The 24,973-nt window shown below is 35.2% G+C and overlaps 1 protein-coding gene across 1 annotated transcript in view; it reads left to right on the forward strand.

The window, feature by feature from the left end:
* csmd2 (CUB and Sushi multiple domains 2) overlaps nucleotides 1-24,973 on the forward strand; it is a 425,673-nt gene that overhangs the window by 142,533 nt on the left and 258,167 nt on the right. The gene's annotated exons all lie outside the window — the stretch shown is intronic.

Consider the following 24,973-nt stretch of genomic DNA (forward strand, 5'->3'; position numbering starts at 1 on the left):
TGGAGTCATGAAGCATGGACGCACGTCTGCCTCTCCGACACGCTTTCTGAGGGTCAACGGAGGAGTGCTGAAGAAAGGTTGTTCCTGGCCAGAGGAGGCGATCGATAGACCCCACTTCTTTCTGTCCCCTTGCTTCCACCATGCATGGGGTCACTGCTGAGCCCTTAATTAAACAGGCAATTAACAGAGGGTGAGGAGCGAGCAGACGGAGGGAGACGAGATGGTGTCGTTCGACCTTGGCATGTTCTAGAAGCCTCAGGGAGAGTAAATAAAAAAGGAACGAACGACCCAGCACTAGAACTTCACGGGCAATTAACCAATGAAAATGCCCCAAAACGAACAAAAGAAGCATCAAATACAGTAAGAGCGGCCAATCGTTATACAGCACCAGTTGGATAGCCAGGTTTTGGTCTCTGAGGGATTGTGGAAGATGTTCTGCTTACCCAAGAGTGGATTTATAGAGTTTAAATGCTGTAGAAGTAGAGTCCTGTGATTTCTGCGATGTGGAAACGCGTTTGGAATCACGCCAGTCATAAAAATCCAGTCACACAATGGAATTTACTGTATAATGCAGAGTTTGGATGAAAATTACCTGCTAAAGCATTATTATGTTTATATTTTATCTACTTGTTTTCTTTTTATTTACAAAAAAACTGCTTCTCTAACACTCTAAAACCCTCTAACACTATCTTTATTCTATTTCTACTTGTTTTCTTTTTATTTATAATAGTAAAAAGAAAAATCCTTGTTACTTGTACTGTGTTAGACTAACCGAGACTTGTCACAGCACTTACATATTGCTCTTATATAGGTTTTGTTTGTTTCTGTTGTCCTTGTTTGTAAGTCGCTTTGGATAAAAGCATCTGCTTAATGTCTAAATATAAATGTAAATGCAGAAGGACTTCATATGTAAATTCTGCATGTACTTAAAGTTCACTTCCAGAACAAAAATGGTGAAAAATCCTGAAATGTTTTCCTCAAAAAACATAAGTTCTTTAGGACTGAAGAAAGAAAGACATGGATATATTGGATGACAAGGGGGTGAGTACATTATCTGTAAATGTTTGATCTGGAAGTGAACTTCTCCTTTAATGTCTGTGTGAATGAGCAGTTACAGCTTTATGCGCCACATAAATTTAATCTCCAGAGCTGTTCCAAGAGTTTATTTCATGAGCTTTTCACCATTTAATTTATTAAAACTATTGTCAGATACATACAGAAGCTCTTCACTTTCTGCCAAATTAAAGGTTTGGTTTAACTAGAAGAAATTATGACAAATGTATTGCTTTTATTATTGGACAGAATGTAATAATAGAAAAATAATAACAACAACAACAACCATATTTTATGAACACATTTTTTTTAAAGGAATATCAAATTTTTTGATGTTTTAATTTAAACAGTAAACATTAGTTTTATTCACACCATTTTTGGAATAAATATAAATTAATAAGTCATAACACAGAATCCAGAAACAAAATTCAGACACAAAACAATAGCTTAAAGGGAATAAAAAAATAAATAAAGAATCATGAATATTTACAATTGTAATATATGTGACGATGGACCACAAAACCAGTCATAAGGATAGATATATATATATAATTTTTTTTTTTTTTTTTTTTTTTCAAATAAATAAACAGAATAAAAAAGCTTTCCATTGATGTATGGTTTGTTAGGGTAGAACAATATTTGGCCGAGATACACCTATTTAAAAATCTGGTGCAAAAAAAGTCAAAATATTGAGAAAATCACAAATGACAACCAATGCATGTTACTAATAAAATATTAGGTTTTTATATATTTGTGGTAGAAAAATTTACAAAATATCTTCATGGAACATGATCTTTACTTAATACCCTAATGATTTTTGGCATAAAAGAAAAATCAATAATTATGACCCATACAATGTATTTTCTGCTTTTGCTACAAATACACCTGTGCTACTTAAAACTGATTTTGTGGTCCAGGGTCGCATATTGGTATAAAATAAAAATGTAATAAGTTGTTAAAGTCCAAATCCAGAAAAATGTCAACAAAAAATACAAAAGGTCCTAGAAAAGTTATTGTTGGCATCAGCTGCTGCTCATATATATCTGTAGATTTCTCAAATATGTAGCTGGAAGTCTGTATAGGTCTTAGTAGGGAGATTTACAAGTGTGTGTTTGCATGTATATACAGTACTGTAAAGGTGAAGGATAAACCGGGGTCTCTAATATGACTGATCATCGTTCTGGACACTCCCCCGGAAGGAGTAATGTCAAAGGCTGTGTGCAAAAATCAATATGCAAGTGATCAGGGAGAAAAACAGTACTGCTCTGTCAGGACCTGTTTCAATCACCCCAAGCATTTGATTGGCACGAGACGTGTCTGTGTGCTGTGCAGGACCCAGCAAACAACACTGGACACTCAATCATCTGCCTGCCTATATTGAGTAGGGCAGCAGGGTTACCCATGAATCACTCCAAAGAGCCCCTCATTCCCTCTTTATCTCCTTTAGCACACATCCACTGAGCAGCAAAAACGCTACTATATCAACATGGGTATCCTGCTGGGTGAAACATGTTATCGACACCACTATAAGTAGACTCGTATGAATTCAAGCGCTGTTCCACCCGCTAAGGGTTTATCTGTCTTGACCTATTTGAATATTGCCATGGTCGTGGCTTGGTGCGATAGTGCACGTTCGTGCATTTCCAGAACCACCTACAGTATACATGTTTATATATATATAGTTATATATTATATATTTATTTGTATGTTTAATACATCAGATATCCTGTAGTTGTTGCTTTGTTTTTTTGCAGATCTGAGGCTTTTAGAGTCTTCTGGGTCTCCCTGATCTCTTGTTACTCAGCAGGGTTGAGAGCAGAGAGCAGGCTGGTAAACCCTGGGTACCTAAACACTGCCATAAGGAGTGTTTGTTATTTCTGCATCTAAACAATGCTTTATTCCTCTCTCTGTTCTCTAACTCACCGGAGTCTCTGTCTGTACATCTCCACAGAGACTGACTGATGTTCAATAACTACTTGCGTTATTGATTACCTGTTTCTTCTGGACTTTGAGAGAGACTGGTATTTATAGAAAGCACTGGATTTTTGGGATGGATCCATGCCTCAAAAAGTCCTTCTGCAGCCTGCTTTTATTTTGTACTTTTTGTGAACACAATTGTAAATGCGCTTGTTAAACCATCATTTTTAATGTCCTACAATATAAAAGAGCACTTATGTTTTATCCAGCGTATGGAGATTTTAAATCATAGATATTAAGGAATCTGAATTACTTAAAACACTCGTTAGACCAGTAACCTCACGTATTGTCCCAGCTATTCTGAGTTTTCTAAAAACAATTTCATATTCATAAAATGTTGCTTATTTGTGAGATCCCAGATTGCATTTCAGCATAAATAAATAATGCAGCTATTTTGCAGTTTGCTGACTTTATTCATGCTGCTGTTTTTGTTTTTGTCATTGTTGATGAGAACTCATCTTTAATCTTAATTATGTTTGTTTATTGTCACTGTTATAGAGGTTTATATTAAGTGATGAGGTCAACTTTTGAAGACAGATTTAATCCATATTTAAGTATGAAATGGTGACATTTATAGCATCGTTAATTGATGTTTTGCATAGAACCTGAAAGGAATTTATTAGCGGAACCTTTAGCAGTTATTAAATAAATATTATGATTATTACACACAAACCAAAAGAAGCTTACATTAGAGATTTTCTAGACATTTCTATTTCAAACAATACTGTTTTTTTTTATCTCAAATTAGCTCATCAAAGAATTCTGAAAAAGGTATAATTTCCACAACAAATATTAAGCAGTAAAACTGTTTCTAACATAGATAATGATCCATCAGAAATCATTCTAATATGCTGATTTTATGCTCAAGAAGCATTTTTAATTTTGTGACACTGAAGACTGTAATAATGGCTGATCAAAATTTTGTCTTGCTATTACAGGAATATTATATTTTAAATTATATATTACAGGAATAATGATATACACTACCAGTCAAGAAATCGTCTCTTCTGCTCACCAAACCTACATTTATTGGATGCTAAGTACAGCAAAAAACAGTAAACTTATATTTGTGCAATTTAAAATAACTGTTTTCTATTTGAATATATTTTAAAATATTCTAAAATGACAGAAATTACAAAAAATAATACTGTTTAGCAGGGATGCTTCAAAATGATCAAAAGTTATTGTGTAACATTTATAATGTTACAAAATATTTCTATTTCAGATAAATGAAACCTGAAAACAGTCTACTTAGCTGTTTTCAACATATTTATAATAATGATAATAATAATAACAATGTTTTTTTTTTTAGCAGCAAATTAGAATACTAGCTTCAAAATCATTTTAAAATATATTCAAATAGAAATGAGTTATTTTAATTAGTAAAATATTAAAATTTTAATTTACTGTTTTTGCTGTACTTTGGATCAAATAAATGCAGGGTTGGTCAGCAAAAAAGCCTTAAAAAACAATATGAAAATTTTTAGAAAAATCTTACTGTTCAAAAACATGACTGGTAGTGTATTTTAAAATGTATTTTTTTTATATGTAATATTATTTCACAGTATTAGTGTTATTTAGTGTTAATTTTGTTAACGAAAACTATGATGAAAAATGCTCATTGAGCTTTTCCCCTTGACTAAAACAAGACAATCAATAAGGTCAATTATTGATAACCTTGACTATATCAACATGCAGTATCGATGACTATAAGAGAAGAGACTAAAACGTATTTACTTTATTATATTTCTATTTATTTTCTTCAAAAAAAGGAGACAAATTATTGCGGACTACTGTACATAGCTCTACTATGTGAGCTTTTATGTATGTGGTTGCCAAATATCAAGAGTTCAAATCCCCAAATCAGAGCTTCTCCATTAAAAGAATACATTGTCTGCTCAGTATTTTGCAATCTGGCAACCCAAGCGCTTGCTCATTATTGCGAAATTCGACATTATATTGATTTGTGCCTGTTGGTGAAAGTGCAATGCCTGCAATGTAAAAATACATTTCTCAAATGACAACAATCATTGCGATGTTAACCATTATACCAGGTTTAACCATTATACAGCGTGACAAAAATATAAGTATCATTGACTAAATATACACTAAAAGGCTATGTCTACATTAATCCAGATATTAGAAAACTAAATTTCTCCTTGTAAAACATTCTCTGTCCACATTAGCGTTTTCAAGCTTTTCCAAAAGTTTCTCATCCACACTAAAACGTCAGAAAATGTTAAATTCGCCTTACTTCGCATTTTCACACAATTATTGTAGCAGGATAATTTTATTTATGGAAATTCACTTGCACATCCATGTCACGCTCACTCATGTTTGATCTAAAAAGCAGCTGCCCTCATGTTTTGCCGCAGGACAGCAATTGAGTGAATTTTCTGATGTGAATTTTAGAGTATATAGTGCATTAGTACGATATCAGTCACATGACTAAACATGCGTCATCGTTTTCAAAAGACTTCTTTTTTACAGTCCACACTACAATGTGAAAACAGCGTTTTCAAGTTTGTCCACTTTGGAGAGCTTTTCAAAAAAGCTCAGTTTTCCTTGACACAAACGCAGTTTCAGTGTGGACATGGCCTTAGTTGACTAAAAACCTTGACTAAACAAAAACAGGCCAAGGTTGACTAAATATGATAATATCTAGGACTAACTAGGAGACAGGAGTAAGATTTATAAAGACTAAATTAAAAATGGCTGACAAAATTAACATTGTTACTGTATTTTTGTACCTCTAACTGCCTTCAAATTTTTGAATGATAGTATAAAATTCATTTTTTACATACTCAGGTTGGTCTAGTTTTAAAGAGACTAGATGGTTGACTAGCTGATGAACCAAATGCTTGGCAAACCACCTTAGACTGTTTTAAAGGAGTAGTTCACTTTCAGAACAAAAATTTACAGATAATGTACTCACCCTATTGTCATCCAAGATGTTCATGTCTTTCTTTCTTCACTCGTAAGGAAATAGTTTTTTGAGTAAAACATTTCAGGATTTCTGTCCATATAATGGACTTCTATGGTGCCCCCGAGTTTAAACTTGCAAAATACAGCTTCAAAGGGCTCTAAACGATCACAGCCGAAGAAAGAAGGGTCTTATCTAGCAAAACAATGGGTTATTTTCTTTAAAAAATACAATTTATATACTTTTTAACCTCAAATGCTCGTCTTGTCTAGCTTAGCAAGACGAGCATTTGAGATTAAAAACTATCTAAGTTGTAAACGTTTTTAAAAAATAACCAATCATTTCGCTAGATAAGACCCTTCTTCTTTGGCTGGGATCATTTAGAGCCCTTTGAAGCTGCATTTAAACTGCATTTTGGAATTTCAAACTCGGGGGCACCATAGAAGTCCATTATATGGAGAGAAATCCTGAAATTTTTCCTCAAAAAAAAAAAAAACAACACAATTTCTTTGCGACTAAAGAAAGACAGACATGAACATCTTGGATGACAAGGGGGTGAGTACATTATCTGTAAATTTTTGTTCTGAAAGTGAACTACTCCTTTAAGCTCATGTAGGTTATGCTGAATTTTTTAGTGCGTCAGTAGACTTGTAGAACACTGCTTCATTCAGTACTCTTTCATCCCTTAAAAATCTCACATCTCTATACTCTTGTGACTGTGACTTTATTGCTTGCTGATGTACATCTTCCTTTTAAGGTCTCCCCGGCTGTGTTTTAACCTCCACAGCACTTGTTTTTTGCCCGTCTCGGTCTCTTCTTCCTGGAGACCAGGATGTTCCAATCCTGTGTCCTCAGGGAGAATCTGTCATTCTGCTGGCTGCCATTCACAAAAGCCTGCGCGCTTCTAGCAATAATGCGCTGTTCGTTTGGATGCGGAAAGAGAGACTGGTGTCACACATTTTGTTTTGCACATTTGGCTGGCAGCGGCGCAGGCTCAAGTAATTGCCCACTTGCTTTCCTGTCGCTTTCTTTAGATTACAGTCTGGTTTCGCGTGACTGGCAGAGGATTTGTCATCTGCGTTCTACGTGCTGCACCATTTTTGCCTGGTTTTAAGAGATGAAGTTTTATTTAAAAGAGGTGCTTAGCGAGAAAAAAAACAAACAAAAAAAACAAAGCCCGAGAGCAAAAACGCAACATGCATTGTAAATCGCTTTTGCCATTTTATTTTTTTAATTTGTCCAGGGAAACACATATACCTTGGCTCATTGGTGGAGGAGTGAAGCGTACCTTGTTTTTTTTTTCGGGGAGTGTTTGTGTTAAACATGACGGCTGATCGGCACTCGAGTCACGCAGATCCACGCAGAGACAATTCGCTTCCTGTCAGTCTTTCCTCTGCTACCTCCCCCTCATTATTATTGAGATGCCATGAATCGTCAGGATGCAGGCAGGCTGCTCTAATTGTCAGATGAAAGTGTGCCATTCTGAAGTCGTTCATAATAAATGCCATTTCTTGTTTTATTTTCCTCCTCTGCCCTCTGGTTACCGTTTCTAAAATGGTGCGAATCTCGGCCAGTACAAACACTGGGGACGGAGGGTGTTGCGTTTCGCATGGAAATCTGAAGGAGTGTTGCAAATGTTCAGTTCTCCATGGTTTAGACACATGCCACGGATAATTACATCAGACTGTAAAAGCAGGTCAGCGTCTTACTGTGGAGGGGGATATCAATACCATTTCTCTACTAGATGCCTTTCTCGTTCTGCACTCTTCCTTGTGCTGTTTTTTTTTTTCTCTCTTTTATGTGTTTCCCTCCTCCTGTTGTCTTTATTTTTTTCTCTTTCTGATTGACGATGGCTACAGTTCAAACAGAATGAATTGAAGGGGGGATTCACGGAATGCACGATTTGTTCTCAATTCACCCAGATCAAAATCAAATTCATCTTTGTCGCTGAATGTATTATTTACTAACAAGACAAAAAACAAAATCGCATTATAACCAATGCAATGGGTTGGTGTGTTTGAAGAGACGTTTCACCTAGAAAATGAGTCATTTTCGCCGTTGTTTATTTATTTAAACGCAAAAGAAAGACTTTTGAGGAATTTTTAGTTATTTTTTCATGATTTTTACTTCCAGTTTCTGTACAAGTTGTTCTTTTGAGACAGCTGTTTTAAATGGACTGATTCGGTTTTGGTGTTCACCGAGTTTTGGGTTCATGACAGTTGTGGCTGTAAAATAAGTACACTGTAAATAGTTTTCACCAGTTTCAACTTAAAAACTTAAGTTTAGCAGCTGCCTTAAAATGTTAAGTTAAATCAACTTAAGTTATTTAAACTCGCAAGTTAAATCAACTAATATTGATTGTAATAAGTTAAAATGACTTGTAGTTTTGTGCTGATTTAACTAGGCAGCTGCTGAACTTGGGTTTTTAAGTTGGATCTGGTGAAAACTTTTTACAGTGTATGTGCTGAAGTTGTTTTCTTGTTATGAATTACACTGTCGTTCAAAAGTTTGGGCTCAGTAAGATTTTTAATGGCTTTCAAAGATGTTTCTTATGCTCATCGAGGCTGTGTTTGATTAAAAATACAAAAAACTACTATTGTGAAATATTATTTCAATTTAAAAGAACTGTTTTCTATGTGAATTTATTTTAGAATGTAATTTATTCCTGTGATGCAAAGCTGAATTTTCAGCATCATTACTTTAGTCTTCAGTGTCACATGATCCTTCAGAAATCTTTCTAATATGCTCTTGTGCTGCTTGATATTTTGTTGAAGCCTGTGATGCTTTTTAATCAGGATTTTTCAACAAATAAAACGTTGAAAAGAACAGTGTTCTTTTTTTGAAAGAAATTGAAACTTTTATTCACCAAGGATGTGTTACATTGATAAAAAGTGATAGCAAAGACTTATTGTTAGAAAAGATTTATATTTTGAATAAATGCTGTTCTTTTTAAATTTTTATTCATCAATAATCCTGAAAAAAAGCTTGTATTACACTTTTTATAATAAAGTTACAACTAATTATATTTCTACTCAAAACTTGACTGATATATTCAAACATAAACAATGAATAAAAGTAAAAATAATGAATATGCAGTGTTCGTACACCATCCTTAAAGTGCTTGAAGTACTTGAATTTGACTTTTTGAAAAAAAAAAAACCTTGAAAATAGCAATATTACTCGAGGTACTTGAAAATTGTTTGAGTTATTGAAATATTGTGTCTGTTTAATTTTTTTCAATAAGCACATATCTTTTTATGCAAAATTCACACAATTAAAAAATCCATCATACTTTTTTACTTAAAGTCCTTGAAAGTTCTGGAATTTAATTTTGCAGTGTCTGTATGAACCCTGGAATATGTTTTATGGTGCATATATTTAGCAAATTGCTTCTCTCGAGAGTAAATTTTTTAGCAGACTAACAAATTATAGTCAGTGAATATGTTTTTTTAACATATTTAAAAGTGACGTTACGTGACATTGTTAAAAGCTGTTATACGTCTGACCTACGTCATTCATTTTCAAATTTCGACATCGTTTGTAAGAATTTTAAAAAGCACGTAGTGATGGGTGAAACTGAGCTTTTCGAAACTCTGAATCAGTTAAACCGATGTGTCGCAAAATGATTCACTGTTTCGAAGTGCTCCATTCGGATTGTGTATCGCAAATAATTTTTTTCAGATCGGGTTCTCGAATCATTTAACTTAAAAACACATGTCATGAATAATTTGATTCAGATCGGGACTTCAGTGCAGGTTTGCAAATCATTTGATTCAGTTCGGGATTTCGAAGCAGTAGAAACATTAGAAAACATCAAACAATTAAGGCAGTGAAATTGAAGTCCTTGAAAATTAAAAAGTACTGCTTAAAGTCCTTGAAAGTTCTGGAATTTAATTTTGCAGTGTCTGTACGAACCCTGGAATATGTTTTATATTATATTTAGCAAAACGGTCCTCTCTGGACTTAATTTTTTAGCTGACTAACAAATTATAGTCAGTGAATGTTTTTTTCTGAGGTAAAAGTGACGTTACGTGACATTGTTTACAAGCTGTCATACGTCTGACGTCTTTGCGCGGTTGAAACACTAATTGAGCCATATTATTTAAAAAAAATAAAAAAAATGTTCATTTTCGAATTTTAGCATCACTTGTAATGATTTTAAAAAGCATGTATTAATGGGTGAAACTGAGCTTTTCGAAACTCTGAATCAATTAAACCTATGCGTCACAAAATGATTCACTGTTTCGAAGTGCTCCATTCGGATCGCAAACATTTTATTTTTTTTTACATACCTTCGGATGTTCACTCATGTTTATTTCATTGCTAAAACTAGTATTAAAGCAGAGGAGATGATCAGTTTATGTGCGCTTTATGCTGCTGCTTCTCTTGAACAGCGATCTGTCGCTCCACATTCCACATCTGTTTGAATGCTGTAATAAAAAATGGATGGAATTTGAAATCTGAGACTTTTTCATATCAAAAGTAACAAAGCACAAAGCTTATTGCGATTTATTAGATGGGAGGCGCACTACGAAGTTTCATTCATTAACTGAAATAAGGCTAGACTAATCAATTCTTGGGATCTAGGAATCAGTATCGTTTTGTGTGTGTGTGTATATATATATATGTGTGTATATATATATGTGTGTATATATATATATATATATATATATGTGTGTGTATATATATATATATATATATACACACACAGTCAAGCCCGAAATTATTCAAACCCATGGCAGATTTTGACTTATAGTTACGTTTATTCAGCCAGCAAGTTTTTTTTTTGTTTTTTTTTTTTGACCGGAAATGACTCTTCTCCCAAAAGATAATAAGATGATGTACAAGAGGCATCATTGTGGAAAAAAAATAAAAACAAATAATATTAAAAATATAAATATTTCCCAGCTTTTATTTACATTTGATCAAAAAGTGGCATGTCAAAAATTGGACTTTGTCCAGAAGAGCATTTGCAAAGACCAAGCGGGCTTTTGTGTGCCTTATCTGGAGAAGTGGTGTCCTTCTTGGTCTGCGTCCGTGGAACCCAGCGGTGTGCAGTGTCTGGTGGATTGTCTGCTTTGAGATGTTGCCACCAGCAGAGCCCAGATTCATCAGGATGGCCTTGGTGGTGATCCTTGGATTCTTTTAGACCTCTCTCAGTATCCTCTTGGCCAGCACAGGTGTCACTTTTGGCTTCCGACCACATCCTCTGAGATTTTTCACAGTGGGGAACGTCTTGTATTTTTTAATAATACTTTGCACTGTAGCCACTGGAACTTCAAAACATTTAGATATGGTCTTATAGCCCTTTCCTGACTTGTGAGCAGCCATAATGCGCAGCCTCAGGTCCCCAGTGAGCTCCTTTGTCTTAGCCATGACTGTTCACAAACACCTGTTGAGTGGATTAAAACAGCTGTTTCCAATGAATCAGGGTAATTAGGATGCTTTAGAACAGCTTGGACTATTTGGAATGGTATAGAACTTTGGATTTTCCCATAGACTGTGACAGTTTGCAAAGTGTATGAAAAAGTTTGGACATGCCACTTTTTGTTCAAATCTAAATAAATGCTGAGAAATATTTTTTTTTCCACAGCGATGTCTCTTGTACATAGTCTTATTATCTTTTGGGAGAAGCCTGTGTCATTTCCGGTCCAAAAAAAATCTTGCTGGTTAAATAAAAGTAACTTTAAGTCAGAATTTGCTAGGGGTATGAATAATTTCAGGCTTGACTGTATATACTTTTTTTTTTTTTTTTGTCTAAAACAGTTGTTTTGAATGTTACAAGTGAATAGCCAACATGAAACTATAATGCGCAATATGAAAGCTAAAAAAAAGTGAGCTTGAAAATAAAGTACAAGGTAAAACAGTGAAAACAGGGTTTATTAGCATCGACTTTATATGCTATATCAACTGACTCAGTATTGACTGACACAGTTAATCAATCAGGCAGTCAGTCAATCAATCAGTAATGATTTTGGAATGACATGAGGGGTGAGTAAATAGTGACAGCCTTTGTGTGAAGGACTCTTTTATGTTTAAAATGACAAATGGCTGTGCTTCTATTATAAACACGACTCAAAGATGCCTGAAAACATCACATGTAAGTGTGGCATGTAACTCTGGTCGTCTTCTCCCAGAGGAAATGACAAAGAAGGGGCTGTCAGGATGATGGGAGCTGAGTGCATTATCATTATGGTTTTTGGTTGTACTGCAAGCCGTTTCGCATAAGACTAAACAACATCGCGCCGGGCTTCGTGACATTGCCGTTTCAATTACACTACGAGAAGTGCTACTCTGCATGTAAAGTATATCCTTCTTATCCTCGCAGAGAGAATACCGTACACACGTATACCCTCCATGAATAATACACTGGACCATATGTTCTGGAGGAGTATGTGCTAAGCATGCAAGCAGAGATCACATGCAAGCATATGTGTTTTGGTTACGGTTTCTCTCTCTTTTCTAGCCTGTGATCACCTGGGACATGAGAACCTGAGTTAAGTCTGCAATGTTTAATAGTAAATCCACACTGCATCATCCGGATTTCGGCTTGCGTTCATGCCTCCGAGGCGCAGATCATCTTCTCACCCTCTTCATGTTTCCACCATGTCTTTGCTGAAGCAGCGGAATTAAACCGAAACTATGTTTTGGCTTCCCATCAAGGACAGTGTGAAATCAATAGCTGTCTCTTTAGTCCGCCCGATGCACTTATCAATTTTTTTCTCTTCTTCTTCACGAGTCATGTTTTATTTAGACATGTGTTGGTCTAATGTTTCCATTTGAACTGAGCCATCCATCAAAACGGCACGGATGACCGGCGCTTAGCTGGTGTTTGGCAATATCAGATTGTTTACACACGTCCACTTGGCATGTAAACATATCACTCTCACACTTCTGCCCAGCAGACATTCATATGAAGTCGAAATCGACAGGAGCGGGTGAAGAAAACGGTCAGCAACTTTCATATTTAGTTGCTTCCTATCAGTGTCATGACCTAAATCAGCATTTTTCCCCTTTTGGAATGGTACAAGGGAGGGCAAAGTGACACAGCGGTACATCTGAATGAGGTGACGGAGCCTATAAATATCTTTTAGGGCATTCTGTGGGACGGGTGGGTGTGAACCCATTGATTCTGGCTTGACGTGCTCTAAATTGACCCCTTCTAGGTCCCGGCTCGGGCATTTGGCCCACATTGGAAAACAGCAAGATGGACTGGAGTGTGTTCGTAAGCACGTTTGCTGTTACGTTTGGAGCTTAGTTCCTTGTAATGATAGACGTGGACCGTACTATGAGAGATTAAAGGTAATGGATTAGATCAGCCCCTCATTCCTCACTGCTGATTACCCAGCACTCCTCTCATTTTTATAGATGCCGGGCGACTGGGATTGGCTCCAGTTTGCTCGATGTGTTTCACAGGCATTGCTAAAGCGCACACACTGCGTGACAGCGCACTGAGCAGCTGCAGTAGTTCTTATTGCCTGCAGCACAAAAGCGAGCAAGGTGTGTGGAGGTCTTGGCAAGTAGCTGTCTGATCACTTATTCTTTCTGACTAAAGATCATTAGCTGTGAGGGAACCGTGGGGCGGCTTGAATTGGACAAACCTCTCAGCTTTTTTTTGTTTGAAAATTGTACATATTGTGGTATCAGTTAGTCAGAAGTCGAACACTCGGCATAAAGTCTGGTCCATTTTTGATGCATTGAGTTTGGAACTGAAAAGCAGTTCTTAGAACTACAGTAGTTTAATAAACAAATAAATAATACACGCATCATAAATGCATATAAATATAAATTGAACTGGATGATATTAGGTTTTAATTGTGTGTGTGTGTGTGTGTGTGTGTGTGTGTGTGTGTGTGTGTGTGTGTGTGTGTGTGTGTGTGTGTGTGTGTGTGTGTGTGTGTGTGTGTGTGTGTATATGTGTGTGTGTGTGTGTGTGTGTATATGTGTGTGTGTGTGTGTGTGTGTGTATATGTGTGTGTGTGTGTGTGTGTGTGTGTGTGTATATGTGTGTATAATATATATATATATATATTATGTATATATATGTATATAATTATTATTATTATTATTTATTTATTTTATTTTTGTCGGAAATACATTGAAAGGGATAGTTCACCTTCTTCAAATGCCTGTAAGACCTTCGTTCAACTTCGGAACACAAATTAAGATATTTTTGATGAAATCCGAGAGCTTTCTGACCTTGCTTAGACAGCAACACAATTATTGCATTCAACTGATGTCACATGGACTATTTTAACAATGTCCTTACAACCTTTCTGGGCCTTGAATATGTCAGTTGCATTGCACGACATGAGGGTGAGTAATTAATGACATAATTTTAATTTAATTAGGTGAATTATGAATATTTGTTCATTCTAGTTTAGTTTAGGTTTGGTTTTGAGGTCAAAAGTTTACATCCCCCTTTCAGAATCTGCAAAATGTTAATTGCTTTACCAAAATAAGAGGGATCATAAAAAATGCATTTTGTTGTTTATTTGGTACTGACCTGTATATTTCACATAAAACATGTTTATATATAGTCCACAAGAGAAAATAATAGTAATTTATAATAGAATTATAAAAATGACCCCGTTCAAAAGTTTACATCCCATTGATTCTTAATGCTACTTAACACAGCTGTGTTTTTGTTTAGTGATAGTTGTTCATGAGTCCCTTGTTTGTCATGAACAGTTAAACTGCCTGCTGTTCTTCAGGAAATTCCTTCAGGTCCCACAAATTCTTTGGTTTTTCAGCATTTTTGTGTATTTAAACCCTTTCCAACAATGACTATGATTTTGAGATCCATCTTTTTTGAGGAAAACTGAGGGACTCATATGCAACTACTACAGAAGGTTCAAACGTTCGCTGATGCTCCAGAAGGAAAAATTATGCTTTAAGAGCTGGGGGTGAAAACTTTTGAACAGAATGGAGATGTGTACATTTTTCTCATTTTGCCCAAATATCATAGTTTCTTTTTCATTTAGTACTGCCCTTCAGAGGCTACAGAAAATAGTTACATGTTTCCCAGAAGACAAAATAAGTTAAATTTACACTGTTCTTCAAATTCAAAAAGTTTTCACCTTGCTCTTAGTGCATGGTTTTTCCTTCTGATCCATCAGTGAGCATTTGAACCTTTTGTAATAGTTGCATATGATTTCCTCGGTTGTCCTCAGTGTGGAAAGATGGATTTCAAAATCATACAGTCATTGTTGGAAAGGGTTCAAACACATACACAAACATACATTTTGCATGATCCCTATAACATTTAGCAGATTCTGAAAGGGTGATGTAAACTTTTGACCTCAGCTGTATAGTTAACAAGAGAGTTCACCAAAAATGCGATTTGTGTCGTCATTTACTCATGTCGTTTGTTGTTCCTGTTTGGCTTTTATTCTGTATACAGAGCGCATAATATCATATTTTGAAGAACATTTGAAGACATTAGCGTTCATTTTATGAACTAAAATCGTCAGTGGAACCATTAAGGAACCAAAATCATTAAGAGGAAACAAGCGTTCAATTCTTTCCTATCTCTAGTGTGCATTATGTTGTAGTTCTTAACTTTATAACAAAAATATTCAATAACAAAAGCATTCAGCTTTATATATCCCAAATGGCATCCGTCAAATGGCCGGCTCTGATACCAGCACCATTTTGGCAGAAAAGAGTATCTGTAGCTTATTCTGGACAAGAGCCGTCTACTCGAACTCAAAACAACCAACCACCAAGGACATATAATGTGCTATGCCAATGGGGCCAGTGCCTCGGGGCCTTTCACTGCCAGGGGCCTCCAGCTGAGATGCCTGCTGTGGCTAGAGAAAAAACACTGCTGATGTAAAATTGACATAGAAACAAACAGTGCCTGAATGTGTGCCAGTGACTACTGGCAGAGTGTAAAATAAATGCACATGTTCCTGGCTCCTCATCAGCTTTGATGTTTTCAGCCAGTCACAGTACATTCGTGTCTCATTTGCAGTGTATTATTCATATATTGTGTACATTCTTGTAATAGCAACCACACTTATAAGGAAAGAGAAATCTGAAATCAATAATGCTGTAATAACAAACTGACTTCTAAGTGGTAGTTAAAGGGATAGTCCACACAAATAATTAAAATTTTCATTAGTTACTCACCCTCATGTCGTTTCAAACCTTGTAAGACCTTCGTTCATCTTCGGAACCCAAATTAAGATATTTTTGATGAAATCTGAGATTTTTTTTACACCCTGCTTAGACAGCAACTACCATGTTCAAGGCCTTGAAAGGTAGTAAGAACATCGCTAAAATAGTCATGGTGCTTCCGTGAATGCGCATTAAGGAGGAGAAGAAATTGTTAAATAAAGTCGTAATTTTTGTTTCTTTGCCCAAAAAAAGTATTCTTGTATCTTAAAGTGGAGGTTGAACCACTGATGTCACATGGACTATTTTAATGATGTCCTTACTACCTTTCTGGGCCTTGAACGTGGTAGTTGTGTTGTCTATTCAGGGTCAGAAAGCTCTTGGATTTCATTGAAAATATCTTAATTTGTTTTCTAAAGATGAACGAAGGTTTTACAGGCTTTGAATGAAATGAGGATGAGTAATTCATGTCAGAATTTTCATTCTTGGGTGAACAAAAATGTCAGTAAGAAGTTTGTATTTTGTGGTTATGTTTCATAGACATAATGCTCCTAATGTGTAATACATTTCTGCTCAAGGACGTCTAATTTACTAGCATTTACTCACTACTAACTGCTTCAATATGTCAACATATGCAATACCATTAATATTTCAAAACGTTCTCTTAAGCATTCACCATAACAGCCATGTTTCTTGTATAAAATACTTAATTTCTCTGCAGACTGATCAAATCATATGCACTTTGAGTCTTAGATGTTGTATAAGAGCCAATCAGATTGAATCAAGTGATTTTAGCCATGTTTGTGTGAAATAATGCATTAGATGGAACTGGGATTTTATTGCTGCACTTACACTGGTTAAATTAATAGATAGACATAGATACAGAACATCACTTTCATTTCATTGAGTTATGGAAATGTGATTTTCAGTTTACAGTGTCCCTTATGAATCGGTTATTTTAATTGGGCTATTTGATGTAGAAATTTGTGCCATCACAATAAAGCTGATAAATGAAATAATTATTGCACTCGCTCTCAAGCTGTGTTCAGTAACTGCAGTATCAACAGTATTTAAATAACGCTTCATGGATATTGCCAAACGGATGATCAATGAGATGTATTTTAATGGAAAATAACGATCGTCTCGTTTGGGAACTCTGGACAGCAGTTCTGCATCAGGATGTGTTTTTCATATGGCGCATAGACAGTAAGAGACAACAGATGAAAAAGGGCTTGCCTAATCTATGCCGCATTGTTTTGAAAGTCTGGTGCTTCGTTTGAGCATTGTGGATTTTCTTTTTATTTGTTGAGTTTATTTTGTGAAATATTGATGAGGGTGGGAGAGACAGCGAGCTGCACTCTTATTTTACAGCCTGCTTTAATGAAAGTGCTCTGCGTTTCTTCAGCGTTTTATTTCATGAAGCACAATTATTCTTCGCACACCATATCCCACCACTAATCTTCGCACCGCACACACGCACACAAGAGGCATTAACATGATTAATTCATTTTCAGCCAAATAAGATGGCTATTTGCATAATAACACTCAAAGACATCATGCAATGTGAAGGTCTTTTGTTTAACAGTTCTTCACACACTGTAGATTTGGAGAGCACATTTGAGGGAGTACCTCACCTGAAAATAAAGATGCGTCATTATTTGCTACCTCGTGTCATTTCAAACCCGTGTGCTGTTACTTATGAGTTCGAACGCAGAATTTGAATTTGTGAAAAAATCTCTTGCACGTTGTTTTTTTATTTTTTTATTTCAATTATATTTTATAACTAATGTATCAATGTGTGTGTGTGTATGTATATACATACAGTTGCAATCAAAAGTATTCAACCTCCCAGAGACTGCAGTACTTTACAAATACAAGCTTTTCTGAAAATCAAGGACTTTATAAAAATTGCATCTATAACAGATTACCAGCATATCTAAAGTGATAATGTCAATATATAATGTAATATTTTTGATTTCTAGGATTTTTTTTAATAACACAGCTATGTCATAATTATTCAACCCCTGTTTAACATTGCTGTTTTTTAGTCACTTATTTGTATGGTGGGGAATAAAATTGTCTTAAAACACAATTAAACCTTTAGAAACTCTATTAGAAAACAGAATTAGCTTGAACTGTTACACATACATACATTTAGCCCATGCATGTGCTGATTTTGAGTAGCTAATATGACAGTCAACAGAGCTCTCACAAAAGCTATAGAAAACAAATTACTACTTTAGAAAGTCTAAAGCTATATGAAGATTTCCAAGACATTACATGTTCCTAGAGACACAGCTGGCAGCCTTATTCTTTAGTTCAAAATGTGTTGTACCAGAAAACCTTTGAGGATGTTGAACAAAAACCCCCACAATATTACAAAATATTTGATCAGAACAGCTGAGGAAAAACCTGCAATGTACAAATACTTGCAAGATGACCCGACGAAAGGAGGAAAAACATTTCAATGCAGTGTAAAAGAACACTAGACAAGTAAGTCTTCATATTGAGGCATCTTGCCGAACACCACTCTTGACCAAGAAGAACAAAAAGACTGACTTGAACAAATTCATTTGGATGGACTTGTGGAGTTCTGGAAGAATGTTTTATGAAGTCTGGTGCAAGAAAGCCAAAGCTTGTAAGCAAAAGAGCATCATCTCCATCATCAAACTTGGTGGATCAGTCCAGTTACACGGTTGTTTTACTGTACCAGGAAGTGGAAATCATGATTGATGAAGGACATCATGAATTCTTTGAAGTGTCAGGTCATTTTGACACAAGTTGTGATGCATTTGGTGCAAAGACTGAAGCTATTGATCAATGGACTTTCCTGCAGGACAGCCATCCCAAAGTAAACATCTAAATCTACTTATGTTTGGTTCAGGGATCAGTCATGGAAAGGAAAGGGCCAAGATTGCAGTAGAGAGGTGACAGAAGCTTATCACTTCTAAGCAGCGTTTATTGGTGGTTTTCAAGAATAGAAGATTCTGCACAAAATTTGACTTTTGGGGGTTGAATAATTCTGAACATGAATGTTTAAAGCCAATTTGAGTTTTATCATGTTTCATCAATGTTACATTCTCAGAATCACTCAAATGTGTATTAATAAACTTTTTCTAATAGTGATAGCTTTGTTGAATTGTTTTTATAAAATTGTTTTCCGCAGCAAAATGTCTTGCAGGTCGAGAGGGTTGAATAATTTATTATTCAAATGCAAATAAAAAATGGTCAGCATACAGGTTTGGAAAGACATGTACATTCTTTTCAGAAAATTCCTTTAAGAACATCAGTTTAAGGACTCTGATGTTGAATATTTGTAAGGTTTAGAAGCAAATTTAGAAGTATATTCACTTACATGCTGCACGTTCTGAAAATGAGATTTTATTTACCAGCCTGGAAGCAGATAGCAGCAGTGACATACAGTGCACTCCTTAACACGACCTTTTTCGAGTCCATCTCTTGAGTCGTTTAGCAGGCCACTGTGCTGTGTTTATGAGTTTGATTTTCAGATAGACTCTGTGTTGTTCTCACTGACATGCTTCAATACCTGTGTATATCAGCATGGCCCTGCATGTCTTTGTGTCATTGAGTTTCATTGGTCACGCATCGACATCCTCATTCAGACTCAGCGTTCCCTTTGAGTCAGCAAGCCACGCTGCACTGGCTGCTCTCAAAATGGCTGACTCACTCTAAACAACACTAAAACACTATTCTATCTGCCCAGCACTTCTTATCAAAGCTAGGACTGGGCAACTGTATAGTGGACAAATCCTTACACAGCAAGTGTACGTTAAAAGGTAAGCTGTGAAATAACATGGTATGCGGTTGGATCGCCTCTTGGGTTGCTGTATGAGTTCATTGCCTGGTCATTGTGTTATATAGAGGGCATTGAAAAATTGAGTGATGTGTGTAGAGAGTTTATTAATGATTAAATTGAATAATTAATAATATAAACTGTATGTGATGTGCAAGTACCTGAGTACCATATTGAGACCGATGCAGACTTTTGTGTACAGATAGCATCTGACCTGTGCCATAAGTGACTAGATGAGACAATTTAAGACAGGGAAAGAAAATCAATGATTTAAGTAAGCAGTGGGGTAGAGAGGGCTTTTTCATGTGTTCTGTGTGTGTAGGTGTGTTTTGATAGAGGTGAGAGGGAGCTAGGTGATGTGAGAAACTCCGAAGGGTCAAAGGGGACAATTTACTGGGGCTTTTTACTACATTCTAGGAATATGTCAGCCGGGTATTGATCGGCATGCTGGGTGATCCGTCTTAATCCAATACCTCAGGATGAGAGGAGAACTCCTTCATATGACAGTCAAAACAAACAAAATAATGTATGTAGTGTGTGTATAAATACTGTATGTGCAGTTCAAAAGTTTGGGATCAGTACGATTTTTTATATTAAAAAAAAAAAAAAAAAAAAAAAAAAAAAAAAAAGCTCATCAAGGCTGCATTTATTTGATTCAAAATATGGAAAAAAAAGAATTTTGTGAAATATTATTGCAGTTTTAAATAACCATTTTTAATATACTTTAAAATATAATTTATTCCTGTGAAGCAAAGCTGAATTTTCAGCATCAATACTCCAGTCTTCAGTGTCACGTGACCCTTAATATTTTTAGGATTTTTTGGTAAATAAAAATTGTTACAGTATACACTACAATTCAAATGTTTGGGGTCGGTGATTTTTTATTTTTTTTTAAAGAAATAAATTATTTTATTGAGCAAGGATGTGTTAAATGAATGAAAAGTGATAGTAAAGAACTATATTGTTAGAAAATATTTCTTTTTTTAATTCACTGATGTTCTTTATAACTATTTATTCATTAAAGAATCAAAGAAAACAATATCACAGGTTCCAAAAAAAACAAAAAAAAACAGTTTGAACACTGGTAATAAATCAGCATATTAAAATTATTTCTGACTAGACTAGAGTAGGCCTAATGGCTGATAAATTCAGCGCTGTGTCACAGAAATTAAAGGATATTTGAAAGTATATTAAAATAGGAAACCAATATTAGAAATTGAAATAATGTTTCACAATATTACTGCTTTTATTTCTGTGTTCAAATAAATACAGCCTTGATGAGTATAAGAGACTCCATTAAAAAAAAAACAAAAAAAACAAAAAAAAAAAACCATAAATCTTACTGATCCCACATTTTTGAACAGCAGTGTATATTTGTTATCGGTTGAAAAAAAAAAAAAAACAGGAATATTGTGAAATATTACTTCAATTTAAAATAATTAATTAATTAAAAAAATAACTGTATTCGGTACATTTTCAACTGTCATTTTTTCCTGTGATAGCAACGCTTAATTTTTTTTAGCATCATTGCCACATGATTCTTCAGAAATCATACTAATATTAGGGCCCTATGAAATCCATTTTATGTTTTCCAAAATTTCCGTTTTAATTGTTCAGGATTCTGTTTTTTTTCTTCTGTTGTTAATCTATTTTTTTTCGCTGTTTCATTTTTCTAGTATCTGTTTTAATGCTTAAATTAAATGTTATTAATCAAAAAGCATGTCAAATTGATGAAATCATGAAACTTACAATGGTTAACAGCAATTTATTCAAAATTTAGCAAAAAATTACGTTTTAAAGCTCTATGAAATCCTGTTATTAATTATTAATAAATTCAGTTTTCCATAATTTTTTTGGATTCCATTTGAATGGTTTCATTACATTATAATGTAAAAACATGTCTCTAATTAATTAATATTATTTAACTAAAAAAAAAAAAAAACAGAAATAAGTAATATATATAATAAATATAATTAAGTAATATATTTCTATCACAATTTCTTCAAGTTAATCCACATTTCAATTTTGACGGGTTGCTGTGAAGACCTTTAAATTGTCGAATTCTGTAACATTCCGCATTATACAGTAAATTCTGTTTTTATGGCTGGATTCTGCAATTCTGTCTGTGTTTTCCGCATTGTGGAAATCATAGGGCCCTTAATATGCTGATTTGCTCCTCAAGAAACATTTCTAATTAATATCAGTGGAAAATGGTTGTGTTGCTTAATATGTTTTTGTAGAAACTGTGATATGATTTTTTCTAGGGGAAAAACTGATGAATAGAAAATTCAAGTAAAACAGCATTTATTTGACTTAAAATATTTTTTAACATACTAAATTAAATTTTTGGATAAGGGGGAAAAAAGAAGAGAATATCCCCCATTAGTTTTATCTTGCTTGTTTCGGGTGTCTTCCCTTCCTCTCCTGTTGATGGGGGTTGGACGCCTCATGCGTTTTTAATTAGATGAGGTGATTAGGAAATTGGGGGAGAGGAAAATTAAAAATGGGATTAACACGGCCTTAGACTCGGGGAGACAGATGAATGAGATGGAATGAGAGGGATGTGCTATCTGCTGCACATCAGTCGCCTGATTCGGCCATTATTAGCTTCCTGTTCACAGCGAGTAGAACAGGATTACAACACAATGCTTGGTCAGGGAGCAAGAGGTAAATATCAAGGCACTGTGGACAGAGTCCAGCTCTGATATTGGCATCCCATGTAGATTCAATCAGCTCTGTCTACTATATCTGTATCAGGTTGTCTAATCCATATTATAGACATGGGAATAGACATCTGAGCGTACATCTATAGAACCACATGAGAAGACTTTATATTTCTGCAGACATCACCTATTGTGTTATAAGTTCAAGTGGTGAAAACAGCATAAAAGGGTGTCCATGACTCATGTGATGTCATGTTTGTGCACTCAAGCAGCCGTATTTGCAGTGAGCATTAACAAATGTGTCACATCAATGCATATCAATCCTTTCTTCCTGAAGCAAGGGAAACAATCATATGCTACAGCAGCAGTCGGCTCTTTTATTTCCTGACTTTTCATTCTCTCTCTTCCTCAGTGTCAAGAATATGGCAATAATCAAAAATGTGGTCTGACTCCTTTGTGTTTTTCCCTCAGATAATTACATTGATATCTGCCTATTGAGATTCAGAGGCTTTCATTCAGCTCACTGGCCTTTATTTTTCAGTTATTAATACCTTTTCTTTTCATTTTGGATGGTTTCACAGCCATGCTTGAAGATGACAGCGAATGTTTTCCATCTGAAGCTCGTGTTCAGCAAGTTAATGTGGAGTGAAGTGGAGGAGGAACTGTATTGTATGTAAATGTATGTTTGAAGTCTTGAAAATGGTGGTTCGGTCAACTTTGAACAGGCGTATCGTGCGCATTCTGTTTAGTGAAAGGAAATTGGGGGAATATGTATTTCCAAAATAATTTGAGGAAATGTCTTACTTAGAGAACTGAAAACAAAGGAAAAAAGTTTTAATAATGCCCACTCTTTTTCGAAAAAACTGTTAAAGTTTGAAAACTTGTCACTAAAATCTATTTGTTTCTACCTGATATTTTATATCGTTGGCTTATCTTTTGTATTTTGAGGAAAAATGTTGTCACTTCCAGAATAAACATTTCCTAATAATTTAGTCTCACCCCCATGTCTTTCTTTCCTCAGCTGAAGAGAAATTAAGGTTTTAGAGCAGTGTTTCTCAACGGGGGCGGTACCGCCCCCCAGGGGGCGTTGGGAGAGCATCGGGGGGCGCTGAAGGCAATAATTTTGAAAGGGGGGCGCTGAGGTGGTTTTGGGGGGCGTTTGGTTAAAACGAGTTTAAACCGAATATGTTTGAGCTGAAACTTGCAGAAGAAAACGGTCTGCCACATCCTAATGCCATTTCTACACTGGATGCATCAAAGCGCACTTTCTATATCTATTTGTCAACTTGTCTGCAGCATAAGCGCGCGGAATGCGTTTACTGTAGCGCACGAGCTGAGTTACTGAATGACAGATTATAACGGGATCTATGTGCTTTAACGCAATTTGTTGCGCCATTCGCGGCCAGTGTAGCAGTGTTAAAGGCATGAGTCTGAAAATTGTGCGTTTTTTCGTATTCTTAATCCTAAAAATTCGTCACACACAGAAAGTCCGATGGCTATTAATTCATCCGTTGTGAAAAAACGCAAAACAACACGAAATAGAACGATGTTGTTGTCCGCTCTCTTCTTAAAAAGAGAAACAGATACAGAGGAATGAGGGAATACTTTTAAGGCGCACCTCCTTATTAATAAACTGCGGGATTATCCCGGGTGATTCAAAGTTTATTTCAGGATGTCAGTAATCTGTAATGCTTTGCTAGCATTACTGGAGCCACATATTAAAGAAGACCACTAATTTATTTGGGAACTCAGCGTACAATGACCACAGTGCTTTGTGCTGCGGGACAAGGTGAATGAATTTAACAGACGCAATTCTGGATTTTGGCGTTCTCTTGTTGTACGGTGGCTCTGAACGGTCAAAACACCTCTCAAAATGCTTGCTACAGATGCGGAAAAAAAAAAAAAAAAATCAAACCCGATCCGAATTTTTTTTTTTTTTATGATGGACGAAAATTAAGGAGGCAGTGTGCAAGTGTGATTAACATTACATGAGGTATTTATTTTTGAACGTGCGAAAAATTCGGACGAAATATTCGGACTCAGTGTGACTCATATTTGAAATAAAATTATGTATGGGTTAATGTGGGCTGTGTTATGGGTTTAGATAGGCTTATTTTAAAAGCATGTAACCTAAGTATTATAAATAAAATATACATTACTATTAAAAAAGGCAAATACGATTTTTAATGGATAAATAAAAAAGGTTGCATTTGTTTGTTTAAAAAAAAATACCATTAAAAAAAGCTTTTTAATTGAATATATTTTAAAATGTGTTTTCCTCTTATGCTAAGCTTCATTACTCTAGCTTTCAGTGTCACATGATCTTTCAGAAATCATGCTGAATGCCATAAAATCAAGAATAGGTAATTTGTTCTCTTTAACATTTATTTAATTGACTGAAGTACAAAGAAACAAATTCCAATG

This window comes from Garra rufa, chromosome 17 (genome assembly GCF_049309525.1).
Source record: "Garra rufa chromosome 17, GarRuf1.0, whole genome shotgun sequence".
Taxonomy (NCBI): domain Eukaryota; kingdom Metazoa; phylum Chordata; class Actinopteri; order Cypriniformes; family Cyprinidae; genus Garra; species Garra rufa.